The 14,262-nt window shown below is 39.7% G+C and overlaps 1 protein-coding gene across 1 annotated transcript in view; it reads right to left on the bottom strand.

The window, feature by feature from the left end:
• Nucleotides 1-14,262, bottom strand: part of RNF182 (ring finger protein 182) — a 62,789-nt gene that overhangs the window by 27,478 nt on the left and 21,049 nt on the right. The window lies entirely within an intron of this gene.

Here is a 14,262-nt window from a genome sequence, read left to right as displayed (position 1 = left end):
ATGACTAGGTCATAGAAGAAATCAAAGGAGAAATTAAAAAATACCTAGAGACAAATGGAAAAGAAATACAACATACCAAAATTGATGAGATACTTCAAAAGTGGTTCTCAGCGGGAAGTTCATAGCAATACAAGCCTGCCTCCAGAGACAACAAAAATCTCAATAAAAAATTTACCTATACCTAAAAAATTACTTAAAAAAATAAGAAAGATAATGCTCAAAGTTAGTAAGAAGGAGGAAATAAAGAAAGATCAAAACAAATAAATAGAGACTAAAAAAAAATAGAAAAGATCACTGAAGCTAAGAACTGGTTCTCTGAAAAGACTAACAAAATTAACTAACCTTTAGCTACAGTCACCAAGAAAAAAAGAGAATTCAAATAAATAAAATGAGAAATGAAACAGATGTTACAACTCATACCACAGAAATATGAAGGATTATAAGAGAACTGTGAACAAAAAATTACATGCCATCCAATTGAACAGCCTGGGAAGATATAGATAAATTCCTAGAAATTTACAATCTTTTAAGACTAATTCATGAAGAAATAGAAAATCTAAATAGACCAATTACTAGTAAGGAGATGGAATCAGTAATCAAAAAACCTCAAAAACTAAAGTCTAAGGTCAGATGGCTTCAATAATGAATTCTACTGAATATTCAAAGAGTTCATACCTATTCTTCTCAAAATCTTCCAAAAAACTGATGAGGAGGGAAAGCTTCCAAGCTCTTTTTATGAGGTCAGCATACCAAAACCAGACAAGGGCACTCACTCAACACACACACACATACATACTTACACACACCAAAAAATTACAGGCCAATATCCCTAACGAACACATATGCAAAAATTCTCAACAAAATACTAGCAAACTGAATACAACAATACTTTAATAGGATCATATGCCATAATCAAGTGGGATTTACCCCAGCAATGCAAGGATGGTTCAACACTGGCAAATCAATGTGATATGCCACATTAACAAAAAATTAAACATCATATAATCATCTCAGTAGATACAGAAAAAACACTTGACAAAATTCAGCACTGATTTACAATAAAAATACTCAACAGAGTGGGTATAGAAGGAACATGCCTAAGGCCATATATGATAAAACCAAAGCTAGTGTCACAATACTGAAAAGTTTAAAGACTTTCCTCTAAGATTATGAACAAAACAAGGTTACCCACTATCCCCACTGTTATTCACCATGGTGTTCAAAGTCCTAGCCACAACAATTAGGCAAGAAAAAGAAATAAAAGGCATACAAATTGTAAAGGAAGAAGTAAAACTGTCACTATCTGTAGTGATGACATGGCACTATGGATAGGAAACTCTATAGACTCCATCAAAAATACTGTCAGAATAGGGCACCTGGGTGGTTCAGTTGGTTAAGCAACTGCCTTCAGCTCAGGTCATGATCCTAGAGTCTTGGGATTGAGTCCAGCATGGGGCTCCCTGCTCAGTGGGTAGCATGCTTCTCCCTTTCCTCCCTGCTCCTGCTGTCTCTCTCTCACTCTCTCTCCAATAAATAAATAAATAATTTTTTAAAAAACTAGTAGAATAAATGAATTCAGTAAGGTTGCTGGACACAAAATTAATATGCAAATATGTATTGCATGTCTATACACAAATAATGAACTATCAGAAAAAAAAAATCAAGAAAACAATCCCAATTACAAACACATCAAAAAGAATAGACAGCCCATAAATAAACCTCTGCTTACATGGACAATTAATTTATGACAAAGAAGGCAAGACTAATATGTAAAGGACAGTGTCTTCAACAAATGATGTTAGGAAAACCAGACCACTACATGCAACAGAATGAAACTGGGCCACTTTGTTATACATACATACAAAAATCAACTCAAAATAGATTAAAGACAGGAATGTAAGACCTGAAACTGTAAAATTCTTAGAATAAAACCTAAGCAGCAGGCTCCTTGACATTGGTCTTATGATGTTTTCTTGAAGATCTGACTCCAAAGGCAAGAAAAAGGCAAGTAAACCTAAATGAGACTACATCAAACTAAAAAAATTCTGCACGGTGAAGGAAACCATCCAACAAAATGAAAGGCAACCTACTGAATGAAAGAAGATAATTGCTAAGGGGTTAATATCCAAAATATATTTAAAATACTCGTATGACCTAATAACAAAAACGAAACATAAAAGCCCAAAGAATCCAATTTCAATAGGTAGAAGATCTGAATAGACAGTTTTACAAAGAAGACATACAGATGGGTAACAGACACACGAAAAGATGCTCAATATCACCAGTCATCAGGGAGATGCAAATCAAAACCACAACGAGAGATCACCTCACACCTGTCAGAATGGCCAGTACCATCAAGACAAGAAATTCCAAGTGCTGGCAAGGATGTGGAGAGAATGGAATCCTTGTGCACTGCTGGTGGAGGAGTAAACTGGTGCAGCCATTACGGAAAACAATATGGAAGGTCTTCAAAAAATTAAAAAGAGAGCTACCATACGACCCAGCAATTCCACTGCAGGATATCTAGCTGAAAGAAAATGAAAACACTAACTCAAAAAGATACATGCACTCCTATGTTCACTGTAACACTATTTACAATAGCCAAGATATGGAAACAATCTATATGCCTATCCATGGATGAATGAATAAAGATGTTACACACACACACACACACACACACACACACACACAATGGAATACTACTCAGCCATTAAAAAAAAAAAGAAATATTACCATCTGTGACAACAGGGATGGACCTTGAGGGAATCTGCTAAGTGAAAAACAGGAGACAAATCCCACATGATTTGGCTTATATTGGAATCTAAAAAATAAACCAAAACCCAGACTCAGAGAGATAGGTGGCTGTCGGGGGAAAGATGTTAAGGATAGGGTGAAATGGGTGAAGTGGGGTAAGAAGTACAAACTTTCAGTTATGGAATAAATAAGTCACGGGGATGTAATGGGCAGAACAGGGAATGTAGTCAATAACACTGTATTAACTTGTAAAGTGACAGACAATAACAAGACTCGTAGTGACAATTTTTGCAATGGACACAAATGTCAAATCACTTAATTGTACACCTGAAACTAATATAACATTTTATGTTAATTATGCTGCAATTTAAAAAAAATCCTACAACAGAGACATTCCACCACGGAGCTAACAGTGCTTCCAAAGTGCCGCATGACGGCAGTGTGACTGCCAACTGACACCCACGATAGGGTTCTCCTGGGTGTCTACAGGGCCTAAGTCCAGGAAGCCTGAAATATCAAATACCTTTAATATCCACAATTTCATGATGATACTTAAACCAGATACTTCCAGATCACCTCTGGAAGATGCTGAGAAACCAACTCCTTATTGTGAAAATAGATAACGAACAAAGGGAAAGACTCAAGCATTTATCCTGCCTTTCCTTTACAAACAGTTGCTTAGAGTAATCAATAATAGATGAAGTGAAATTCTTCTTTACAGAAGCACTTCAATTAATAAACAAAGAATGATAGAATTATTCTACTATTTTGCAACCCCTAATGAAATAATTGGTATAGGTCAGGAGTTGGCAAATAATGGCTAGCGGGCCAAATCTAAGATAGTAAATAAAGTTTTGCAGGAACATGGCCATGTCCATCATTTTCATTTGCCTAAAGCTACTGGCCCACTGCAATGACGAAGACCACATGGTCTACAAGCCTGGAAACAGTCACTATCTAGCCCTTTACAGAAAAAGTCTGCTAATGCCTGATCTTGGCAGTAATTATCAGGGGTTGCTAAAACCATTAGGAAGATGCAGATGAAAACATATATAATGGAGGGATCAGTGACAACATCTGTGCTCTCTGGTCAAACTTCACGTCACAAAACTGGAGGACGAGGTATCATATGCCCATGAGACCATGCATTAGAAAGGACCTACCCCACCTCTGAAGTCTTCTTGCCAAAAATTAAAAAATCTGATTGAACCTCTGGTTCTCATTACCAGTTTATAGGAAACATAATGAATAGAAAAACAAAACACTGTGGGGATACAATTAGTAAAAATTCACACAGTGGAAAATCCTACAGGCAAAGGATCTAGCTTCCTCAATAAATAAATTACAAGGAAGAGTAAAAGGTAAACCTACAGATTAAGAAATCCTGAGAGATTTGAACCACAACTATATGGTCAATTAATCTTTGACAACGCAGGAAAGGATATCCAAAGGAAAAAAAAAGACAGTCTCTTCAACAAATGGTGTTGGGAAAACCAGACAGCAACACACAAAAGAATGAAATTGCACCACTTTCTTACAACCATAAACAAAAACAGATTCAAAATGGATTAAAGACCCTAAATGTGAGACATGAAACCACAGAAATCCTAGAAAGAAACAGAGGCAGTAAACTCTTTGACATCCACCATAGCAAGTTCTTTCTAGATACGTGTCCCGAGGCAAGGGAAACAAAAGCAAAAATAAACTACTGGGACTTCATCAAAATAAAAACCTGCTGCACAGTGAAGGAAACAATCAACAAAACTAAAAGGCAACCTTTGGAATGGGAGAAGGTATTTGCAAGTGACATACCTGATAAAGTGTTAGTATCCAAAACATATCAAGGTCTTAATAAAAACCCCAAGGAACAAATAATTCAATTAAAAAATGAGAAGTCAGGAATGGACATTTTTCCAAAGAAGACATACAGGTAGCTAACAAACACATGAATAGATGTTCCACATCACTCAGCATCAGGGAAATACAAATCAAAAACACAATGAAATATCACCTCACACCTGTCAGAACGGCGAAAATCAACAATGCAAGAAACAACAGGGGTTGGAGAGAATGCAGAGAAAGGGGAACCCTCTTACACTGTTGGTGGGAGTGCAAGCTGGTGCAGTCACTCTGGAAAACAGTGTATGGAGGCTCCTCAAAAAGTTAAAAATACAGCTAGTCTATCATCCAGTAATTGCATTGCTAGGAATTTACCCATAGAATACAAAAATACTAATTCAAAGGGATACATGTCTCCTGATGTTTCCAGCAGCTCATCTGCAATAGCCAAACTATGGAAACAGCCCATGTCCATCGCCTGAAGAATGGACAAAGAAGAGGTGATATCTACATATAATGGAATATTACTCAGCCATAAAAAAGAATGAAATCTTGCCATTTGCAACAACATGGGTGGAGCTAGACAGTATCATGCTAAGTGAAAGACAAATACCATAGGATTTCACTCATAGGCGGAATCAAAACCAAAAAACACCCAAAGGGAAAAAAGAGAGACGCAAACCAAGAAACGGACTCTTAGCTATAGAGAACAAACTGATGGTCAGGGGGGGGGGGGGGGGGGTTATGCGTGGGTTAAACAGGTGACGGAGATGAAGGAGGGCACTTGTGATTCACATCAGGTGCTCTGTGAAAGTGCTGAATCACTACATTGTACAACTAAAACTGATATCACGCTACATGTTAACTGGGATTTAAATAAAAACTTCAAAGAGGGGACACCTGGGTGGCTCAGTGGGTTAAGCCTCTGCCTTCGGCTCAGGTCATGATCCCAGGGTCCTGGGATTGAGCCCCACATCGGGCTCTCTGCTCAGTGGGGAGCCTGCTTCCCCCTCTCTCTCTGCCTGACTCTCTGCCTACTTGTGATCTCTGTCTATCAAATAAATACATAAAATCTTTAAAAAAAAAAAAAAAAAAACTTCAAAGAGGAGCACCTGGGTAGCTCAGTCAGGTAAGCACCTGTCTTTGGCTCCAGGACACGATGCCGGGGTCCTGGGATCGAATCCTTCACCAGGCTCCCTGCTCAGTGGGGAGTCTGCTTCTCCCTCTGGCTCTGGTCCTCCCTGCAACTTGTTCTCTCTTTCTCACTGTCTCTCCCTCCCTCCTTTTCCAATAAATAAAATCTTTTTAAAAAAGAAAAAAGAAAAGAAAAGAAAGAAAGAAACTTAAAAGAAAAAAGAGTCCTAAGACATTTATCAACTAAATCATGTACAGTCCTTATTTGGATTCTGAATCTACCATACTGACTGAACAAAAAATTCACAAGACAACAGAAAATCTGAATATTAATCCAATATTTGACAGCAGCAAGAACAACCACACTGCTTCTTGGTGTGTGAACGTTGCTGTGATTAGACTTTTTAAAAAGGCAAGGCTCTTTACTGTTTTAAAGACATATACTGATGTATTCACAGATGAAATAACATGACATCTGGGCTTTCTCTAAAACAATCCACTGGGGAGGTGGCAGATAAATGAAGCAACATTGGCCATATGTTGATTGTTGTTAAGGCTGAGTAATTAGTAAAAAGGGATTCATTCTGCTATTTTTTCCTACTTTTGAATATGTTTAAACTTCTGCATAATAAAGAGATAAATTAATACAATTAACAAAGCTTTGCCTTTACTTCCAACATATGTGTTCATGGATGTTTTGTTTCTCCCCTGTCCAGGCACCATGTAGATCTGTCCAGACCAAATATTTATTAAATACTCACTATATCATGGCCCCTGTGCCCGGTGCTGGCAAAGGTCTTGCCTTCAAGAGATCCATGATGCAGAGGTAGAACTCAGTAAGAAATGGAAGATAAAGTCTGCAAGAGAAGGACCCAAAGTATGCTGAGGGACCAAGGCCAAGGAGGAGCTACCTATTTCCAGGTTTCTCATTCCTACCCCTCACTACTATCTAGTAACAGTCAGTCTATCCTGATTTTCTAGGAATAGGCTCTCTTTCTCTGAGTGGCCCTGACTTACCCCATCCTATAACCCAGGTTTTGAATCCTTATTCCATGACTCAATGAAAGCAAAAGACTAGATTCTATTTCTACCTCGTTCCCCAGAGGCCCTTTAACATCCATGCGGACGAACTCTCACAACCCCAAGCTCCTGTCTCTGCTCACTGCTGTCCTAGCCCGGTCATGCGCGCTGGTCACTAAAAACCACACACGCATGCGCACACCCCATGCAGTGCGAAACCCTCCTTCCACATCTTCTCTAATAACTCACCTGTGCACCATGTGACTGAATGGTAACAACAGTCCCCCAAGGTTTCTGCATCCAGGGATCCACTGGTATCACCAGCACAAAGGGGACATCAAAAGGAAGAGGAAAAACTGGGACTACATCTGACTGAGGAGTTTCCACACAGGAAACAAGAGTGAAAGACAACCTACAGAATGGAAGACAATGTTGGCCAACCATGTATCTGATAAGGAGTTAGTCCTACGACTCAACAGCAAAAAACTAATAACCCGACTGAGAAATAAGCAAAGGATCTGAACAGACACATTCCCAAGGAAGGCATACGAACAGCTGACAGGTATGTGAAAAAATGTTCGATGTTACTAGTCAAGGAGAAGCAAATCAAAACTGCAATGAGTGGGGCACCTGGGTGGCTCAGTGGGTTAAAGCCTCTGCCTTCAGCTCAGGTCATGATCCCAGCGTCCTGGGATCGAGCCCCGCATCGGGCTCTCTGCTCAGCAGGGAGCCTGCTTCCTCCTCTCTCTGCCTGCTTCTCTGCCTACTTGTGATCTCTGTCTGTCCAATGAATAAATAAAATATTAAAAAAAAAAAAAAGAAAAAAGAAAAATTTATTAAAAAAAAAAAAACTGCAATGAGCTAACACTTCACACCTGACAGGTTAGCTAGAATCAAGAATCAGAAAACACTGGGGCGCCTGGGTGGCTCAGTGGGTTAAGCCGCTGCCTTCGGCTCGGGTCATGGTCTCAGGATCCTGGGATCGAGTCCCACATCCGGCTCTCTGCTCAGCGGGGAGCCTGCTTCCCTCTCTCTCTCTGCCTGCCTCTCCATCTACTTGTGATCTCTCTCTGTCAAATAAATAAATAAAATCTTTAAAAAAAAAAAAAAAAGAATCAGAAAACATCAAGTGTTGACAAGGACTTGAAGAAATTAGAATCCTTGCACACTGCTGGAAGGAATGCAAAATGGCGAAGCCGCTGTGGAAAACATGATGGAGGCTACTCAGAAGATTAAAAATGGAACTATGTGGGTGGCCCAGCGGGTTAAGCATCTGACTCTGGTTTTGGCCCAGGTCATGATCTTAAGGTTGTGAGATCGAGCCCCCCACGCTCACCGCAGGGTTGGCTTGAGATTCCTTTTCTCCCTCTCCCTCTGCCCCTCCTGCTCATGTGCTCCCATGTGCTCTCTCTCTTTCTGAAATAAATAAATAAATCTAAAAAAAAACCACAAAAAACAAAAACCAGAACTACTGTATTATCCAGCAATCCCACTTCCAGGAATTCATCCAGAATTGAAATCAAGATCTTGAAGAGACATTAGCACCCTATGATCACTGCAGTGCTATTCACGGTAGCCCAGATATGGAAACAACCTAAACGTGTTTCAACACATGAATGGATAAAGAAGTGGCGGGGGGGGGGGGTACTATTCAGCCACCAAAAAAAGGAAACTTCTACCATTTTCAACAACATGGACGAACCTTCAAGACATTGTATAAGGTGAAATAAACCACATTATAGTAAGTGAAATAAACCAATCACAGAAAGGCAAATTCTGCATGATTCCACCTACATGAAGTCTCTAACAGTCAAACTCACAGAATCAGGGTAGAAGAGGAGAGAGAAGGAAATGAGGAATTCCCAATGAACAGGCACATGTTGGATAAGCAAGTAAGTTCTCGAGATCTGAACAACAGTGAACCTAGAGTCAACAATATGGCGCTGCATACTGAAAGAGTTGTAAAGAGCATAGAACTCGTCGTAAGTGTTTTTACTACAATTTTTCTAAAGGGTTATTCTAGCACACACACACAAAAAAAAACTGCAGAAGAAAATTGTCAAGATGAAATTCAGGCATAGCAATGAGAGAAGGAAAACAATAAGGGGGAAAAAAATAAAAATTAAAAAAACCAAAGTACTGTTTAATATCCCAAACAGCATAAATTAATGTTTTGATGGAAGTAAGAGAAGTGATATTATTTCACTCTTTGAAATTTATAAAACACTGTAATAGACATACTTGGGCAAAGAGTTGGTAAAGGCTTGGTTTTTTACATCTGTGTATTTTGTTATCATGGTCCTACTGCTGTTACTTTATTTTTGTCGAAACTGTAGTGGGGAGCACTCAAAAGAGACGTAGCAGATTCTGACACAGAGAGCTAAGTCACCTGATGGAGCTGCCGGGACACTGCTGAGCCATTGTCCCCTCCACCTGCAGGTCATTTTGCCTCCTGAGGTGATGCTCTGGGAGAATGCAGGGGCAACAGTGTGGCAGTTTGACCTTGGATAAAATTCTGTGATAATGGCATCTTAGGGTAAATCCCCAACTTGGGCCACAGTAATTTTTGATTAAGTCCATCCCAGCTTTCTCTAATGAGCAAACTCTGGGATCTTGAGGACATCACTTGGAGAAATCACTTAACCTTTTCTGGGTCATGACTTTTTCATGGAATCAAGTCTCTGGGCCGGATGGCTATAGAGACCCTCCTTCCTATACCAGCACTACTGGCATCTGTGATGAGGAGCAGCTTTTCCATAAGTATCGGCGTGTTAGCGGTGATTTCAATGACCACTGAGAGCATTATGTACCCCCAAAGCAAGCACTAATAACCCTCTTACTTTCTCACTCAGTTTCTCAAGCCTTGCTAACTTTTCTTCTTAGGATCTGGTACACAGTGAACAGCCTATCAGTGCTAACTGTTATTGATGTAAGTCATTCCTAAGAAAAGCAAACTGCTGTACAATATTAAAACACATGTTGATAAGCATGTATTACAATGTACTGGCACCCTGAAGTCTAATGAGTCTGAACACCCCCTCCAGCAGTCACTAACTAGATGACCTTGATCGTGCTACTTAAAATGTGTGAGCCTCTGTCTCATGAGTTAATGTGGAGATAGTACTGACCTCATAGGGTTATTAGAAGGATTAAGTAAAAATAACAGATGTTATGTGCCTTTTAGTTCCTTCTCCCCTAGCTAGTAGTGCACATTAAATTCTAGGTATCCCTGATCTCTACCTCATTTTTGGTTTCATCTTGCATTTCCATTCATAAAACACCCTTGTCGCCCTGTGTTATTGACAAAGACTCTGTCTTTGACCAAGCTCTGTTCAGGGCCCTCTGAGCCCTCTCCTCAATCAGGCCTCAACCTTGGTCTATGAAAACTGCAACCTGCAGCACAAATGATCCCCCCCCCCTCCCGCCCAGCCCTAAGAGACTTAATCGCTAGCATAGTTTCTATAGCCCGAGGCTGTGTTCCTAGAATGAGGACCTCGTGTCCCTAAACCACCTGCCTAAAGAAGCTCACTGCCGCCAGAAGAATTTACTGTTTGCTCTGGCCAAAGCCTGAGGATAGGCCACTGACCTCCCTTTTCTGAGAGCGCTTACTTTAAAAAGCTCACAACTGTAAATCCCTATACTGCCCCCTTTGAGATGTTAATCTTCTACCACTGAGAAATGCTCCTTAAGGACCTAGATGCCACCTCTTTGAATTGCAAACATCCAGGGACATAGCTGTCCCCCAGGTTCTGTGGGAGGGGAACAGCCTACCTGGGATGGGCACCTTGCTTCAATTTGCAAAACTGCAAACTGTCCTAAAGAGACAAGACGTTTGTTCCTCCTCCAGATAAGTACCAGGGAACAAATCCAGATGGCCTAACCTTACAGACCAACCCCTCTTAAAGACTTTTTGGTACCTTTCCTTTTGCGCACACCAGGATAGAAAAGGCCTCTCCCCTTTTGTACCCCGAAGTCTCTCTCCCCTACTGCAGTAGGACTAAAATCTGTCCCTGCCATTTTTAACAGGTGCCTGGTACAAAGTTCTTCTTGAACATGATTTACTTAGCCAGTGCTTGTGGAAGACCTCCCAAGTGCCCAGTGTCGTCGGTCTAACAACGAGCACGATGCTGTCCCCTCCCCCCGGGGCTCATAGTCTAAACTGGCAGAGACAGAAGTGTAAACAAGATACAGCAGCTTCGAGCAGTGAGAGAAGTGAGGGCAGCGCACCTTCTCCTGCCATCTCCGTGTTCATTGATCGCATAGTGTAACTTGGTGTCTGTACAGCCTTCTATTTCTGTGTCTCCATCAAAGAACCATGGACTTGTTTTTCGGAGAATTAGAATTAATTGTAAGGATTTCAGAAAAAGAGAATGGGAGGTGCCTGGGTGGCTCAGTTGGGTTAAATCCTCTGCCTTCGGCTCAGGTCATGGTCTCAAGGTTCTAGGATCGAGCCCCGCATCTGGCTCTCTGCTCAGCAGGAAGATTTTTTTCCCCCTCTCTCTCTGCCTGCTGCTCTGCCTACTTGTGATCTCTGTCAAATAAATGAATAAAATCTTAAAAAATAAAAAGAGAACAGGGAAAGGTTGTCATATGTTCCTAGAAAGTTGCTGATTTATCTATTTTTTTTTATTCTCCAGTTTATACAACTTAGTACCTTAACCAACAAAAACAAAATTTATTTTAAAATGTTATGGCCTCAACTTTTGAGCTTCTATTAATTCAAAATTAATGGCTATCCAAAACATATCCTTAAGATCATTAGCATTCATCCTAATATTAGTTGTTTACGACAAGGATATATAGAAAAACAGCACCTAATGTATTTAGGTCATTAATTTAAAGTTAATCATTAAAGTTTAGCCAGTCCTATATGAGAGTAACACTGCATATATCAGAATAAATATAATTTCTGTGGATTACTAAATTTTTTTGAAAATTACTAAAAAACTACTAAAATTTTTTGAAAACTTTTTTTTTCTTCATAGCAAAATTGGGAGGAAAGTACAGAAATTTCCCATATACTCCCTGCCTCTCCACATGCATAGGCCCCCCATTTTCAACATCCCCCACCAGAGTGGTATAACTGATACAATTAATGAATCTTACCTAATAACTGTTTTAAAGATTTTACTTATTTATTTGACAGAAAGACACAGAGAGAGAGGAATACAAGCAGGAGGAGTAGAAGAGGGAGAAGCAAGCTTCCCATTAAGCAGGGAGCTGATTCCAGGACTCGATCCCAGGACCCTGGAATCATGACCTGAGCTGAAGGCAGACACTTAATGACTGAACTACCCAGGCACCCCTTACCTAATGATTTTTAAAAGCTACTACCAAGACTGATTTTTACTTTTAAAATGTAATGAAAAGTATTAAATCCTAAAGAAACTGGAATTAAAAATTAAGCATTCTATGTCATTTCACTAAAAAACTAAAAAAAAAAAAAAAAAAAAAAAGACATTAATGAGATAAGCTAAATATTTGTGTTTTCCTGATAATAAGTTCAAATAAAGTTGGTCCTAATATTCCACAATCTACAAACAAAGATCTACACTAAAAGTCATTATCAAAGGGCAGCTGGGTGGCTCAGTTGGTTGAGCAGCTGCCTTCAGCTCAGGTCACAATCCCAGGGTCCTGGGACTGAATCCCACATCTGGCTCCCTGCTCAGTGGGGAGCCTGCTTCTCCCTCTTCCTCTGTCTGCCATTCTCCCTGCTTGTGCTCTCTCTCTGTCAAAAAAATAAAATCTTTAAAAAAAAAAAAAGTCATTATCAAATTTCTGTAAAATTGCTTTATATATTTTATTAACTTTCCTATAAGAAATAATAAAGAATTGGTTCAAGAGAAATTATGCAAAAGACCAATATTATAATAACACTGCAAGTCAGTTTATCCTTTTATGCAAAAATTTAGTCTCTTAGCTATTAATCAATATTGAAGAGAAGTTCCCTAGTTCAAATTTTACAAGAATTTTTAACTTTTCTGCCTACTCCTCATATCTTGAAGAGACACTCTTTGATAATTCTAAGGAAAGACCCTAATCTAGAGAAAAAAATTTCAATGATCAGATCTCTTTGTCAACTTAGGTCAAATAAAGAAATGATGCTAAAGACTGCTTTTGAAGATCCACTGCCACAGAGGAAGTTGTAGCAGACCAATCCCCTGTGAAGAAAAGCTGAATAAAATTTACAAAAGCAAAAAGCTTTCCAAGTTTTCTGACAGCAACCGAAGCAACCAGGTCTTGACAAAGTGAGACCCTGGACAGAAGAGAAATGCACTGAGTTGAGCCTGAGCTTCTCTGCCACTGTCGATCATCAAGGCATTTGCCAATTTCTTTGCACACTCAGGGGCCAGGAGGCCAGGAAGAAAGCTGCACCTCAAAAATTCTGGCTTCCTGAGCTCAGAAAGAGAAATCCAGGTTTACCAAAGCAGGTGGGACTGGAGGAGCCAAGATCCCCCAAAAAAGGGAAGAGCAAAGAACCAAGACAAACATTCTAACATTTCCCTTCAAGTCTCCAAAACTGTGTAACACGAGAAGCCAGAACACCACACACAAAGAGGCACACGTGAAGTTAAAACACTAAGCAGAGTTTCTGGTAGATTTGTAGGGTCCAGGAAAAGGAAAGTGGAGCTCAGGGTCAACAAAGAGGAAGGCCGCAGTAAACACCTCAGGTTTGCAGTTGGAATCTCTAAAAGTCTACACCCTCGGAATGAAGGGAAGCCAAGAGTAAAATATCCCTCAAAGGGAATAAAACTCTGAATGAGATTTTTTTCAATTCCTGGCTAAATAAAAACAGGCTACTCCTACTCTGCCTTCCAAAAGAAAAAGAACACCATCCAGGGTTTCCACCATGGAAAAAATTCTATCCCAAATGATCACACGTGTTAGAGGTCAAGATCAAACGCCTAAAACCCCGGATGGGAGGGAACAAGAGAGCAATGTGACCGACTGGTGATTCAAATCCTGAAGTTCTCAGGGACGTGAAAAGAACTATGAGGAATATGTCCAAGAAAACAGATGACACACAAAGAATTTCACCAGAGAACTGTAATCTGTTTTAAATGGGAGAAAGAAAGTAAGAATCAAATAAAGACTAAATCTCAGAGACACAAGAACTAGAACAGACTCACTTGGGCATAATTTAAAAATCAACAGACAAAACAATCAATTAAAAAGTAGTTAATAAAAAAGGAAGTCAAGGAGGAAGAGAGATACGAAATAGGAATATATAGAACACCAACAGCAGAATGGCAGACACGAAACCATATTAATAACAACATTAAATATAAATGGACTAAACATTTCACTCAAAAAGTAGAGACTGTCTGACTAAATGGAAAAGCATAACTGAATTAGATGCTATCTACAAGAGACACACCTAACATACAAATAGATTGGAAATAAAAGTAGAGAAAGAGTATGCCTGGGTGGTTCAGTCAGTTTGCCTGGGTGGTTCAGTCAGTTCCATATCTGCCTTTGCCTCAGGTCAGGATCCCAGAGTCCAGGGATCTACTC

The sequence above is a fragment of the Mustela erminea genome, chromosome 4 (assembly GCF_009829155.1).
Source record: "Mustela erminea isolate mMusErm1 chromosome 4, mMusErm1.Pri, whole genome shotgun sequence".
Taxonomy (NCBI): domain Eukaryota; kingdom Metazoa; phylum Chordata; class Mammalia; order Carnivora; family Mustelidae; genus Mustela; species Mustela erminea.
The sequence above is the reverse complement of the archived record's forward strand: the minus strand, read 5'-3'. Positions and strand labels throughout refer to the sequence as shown.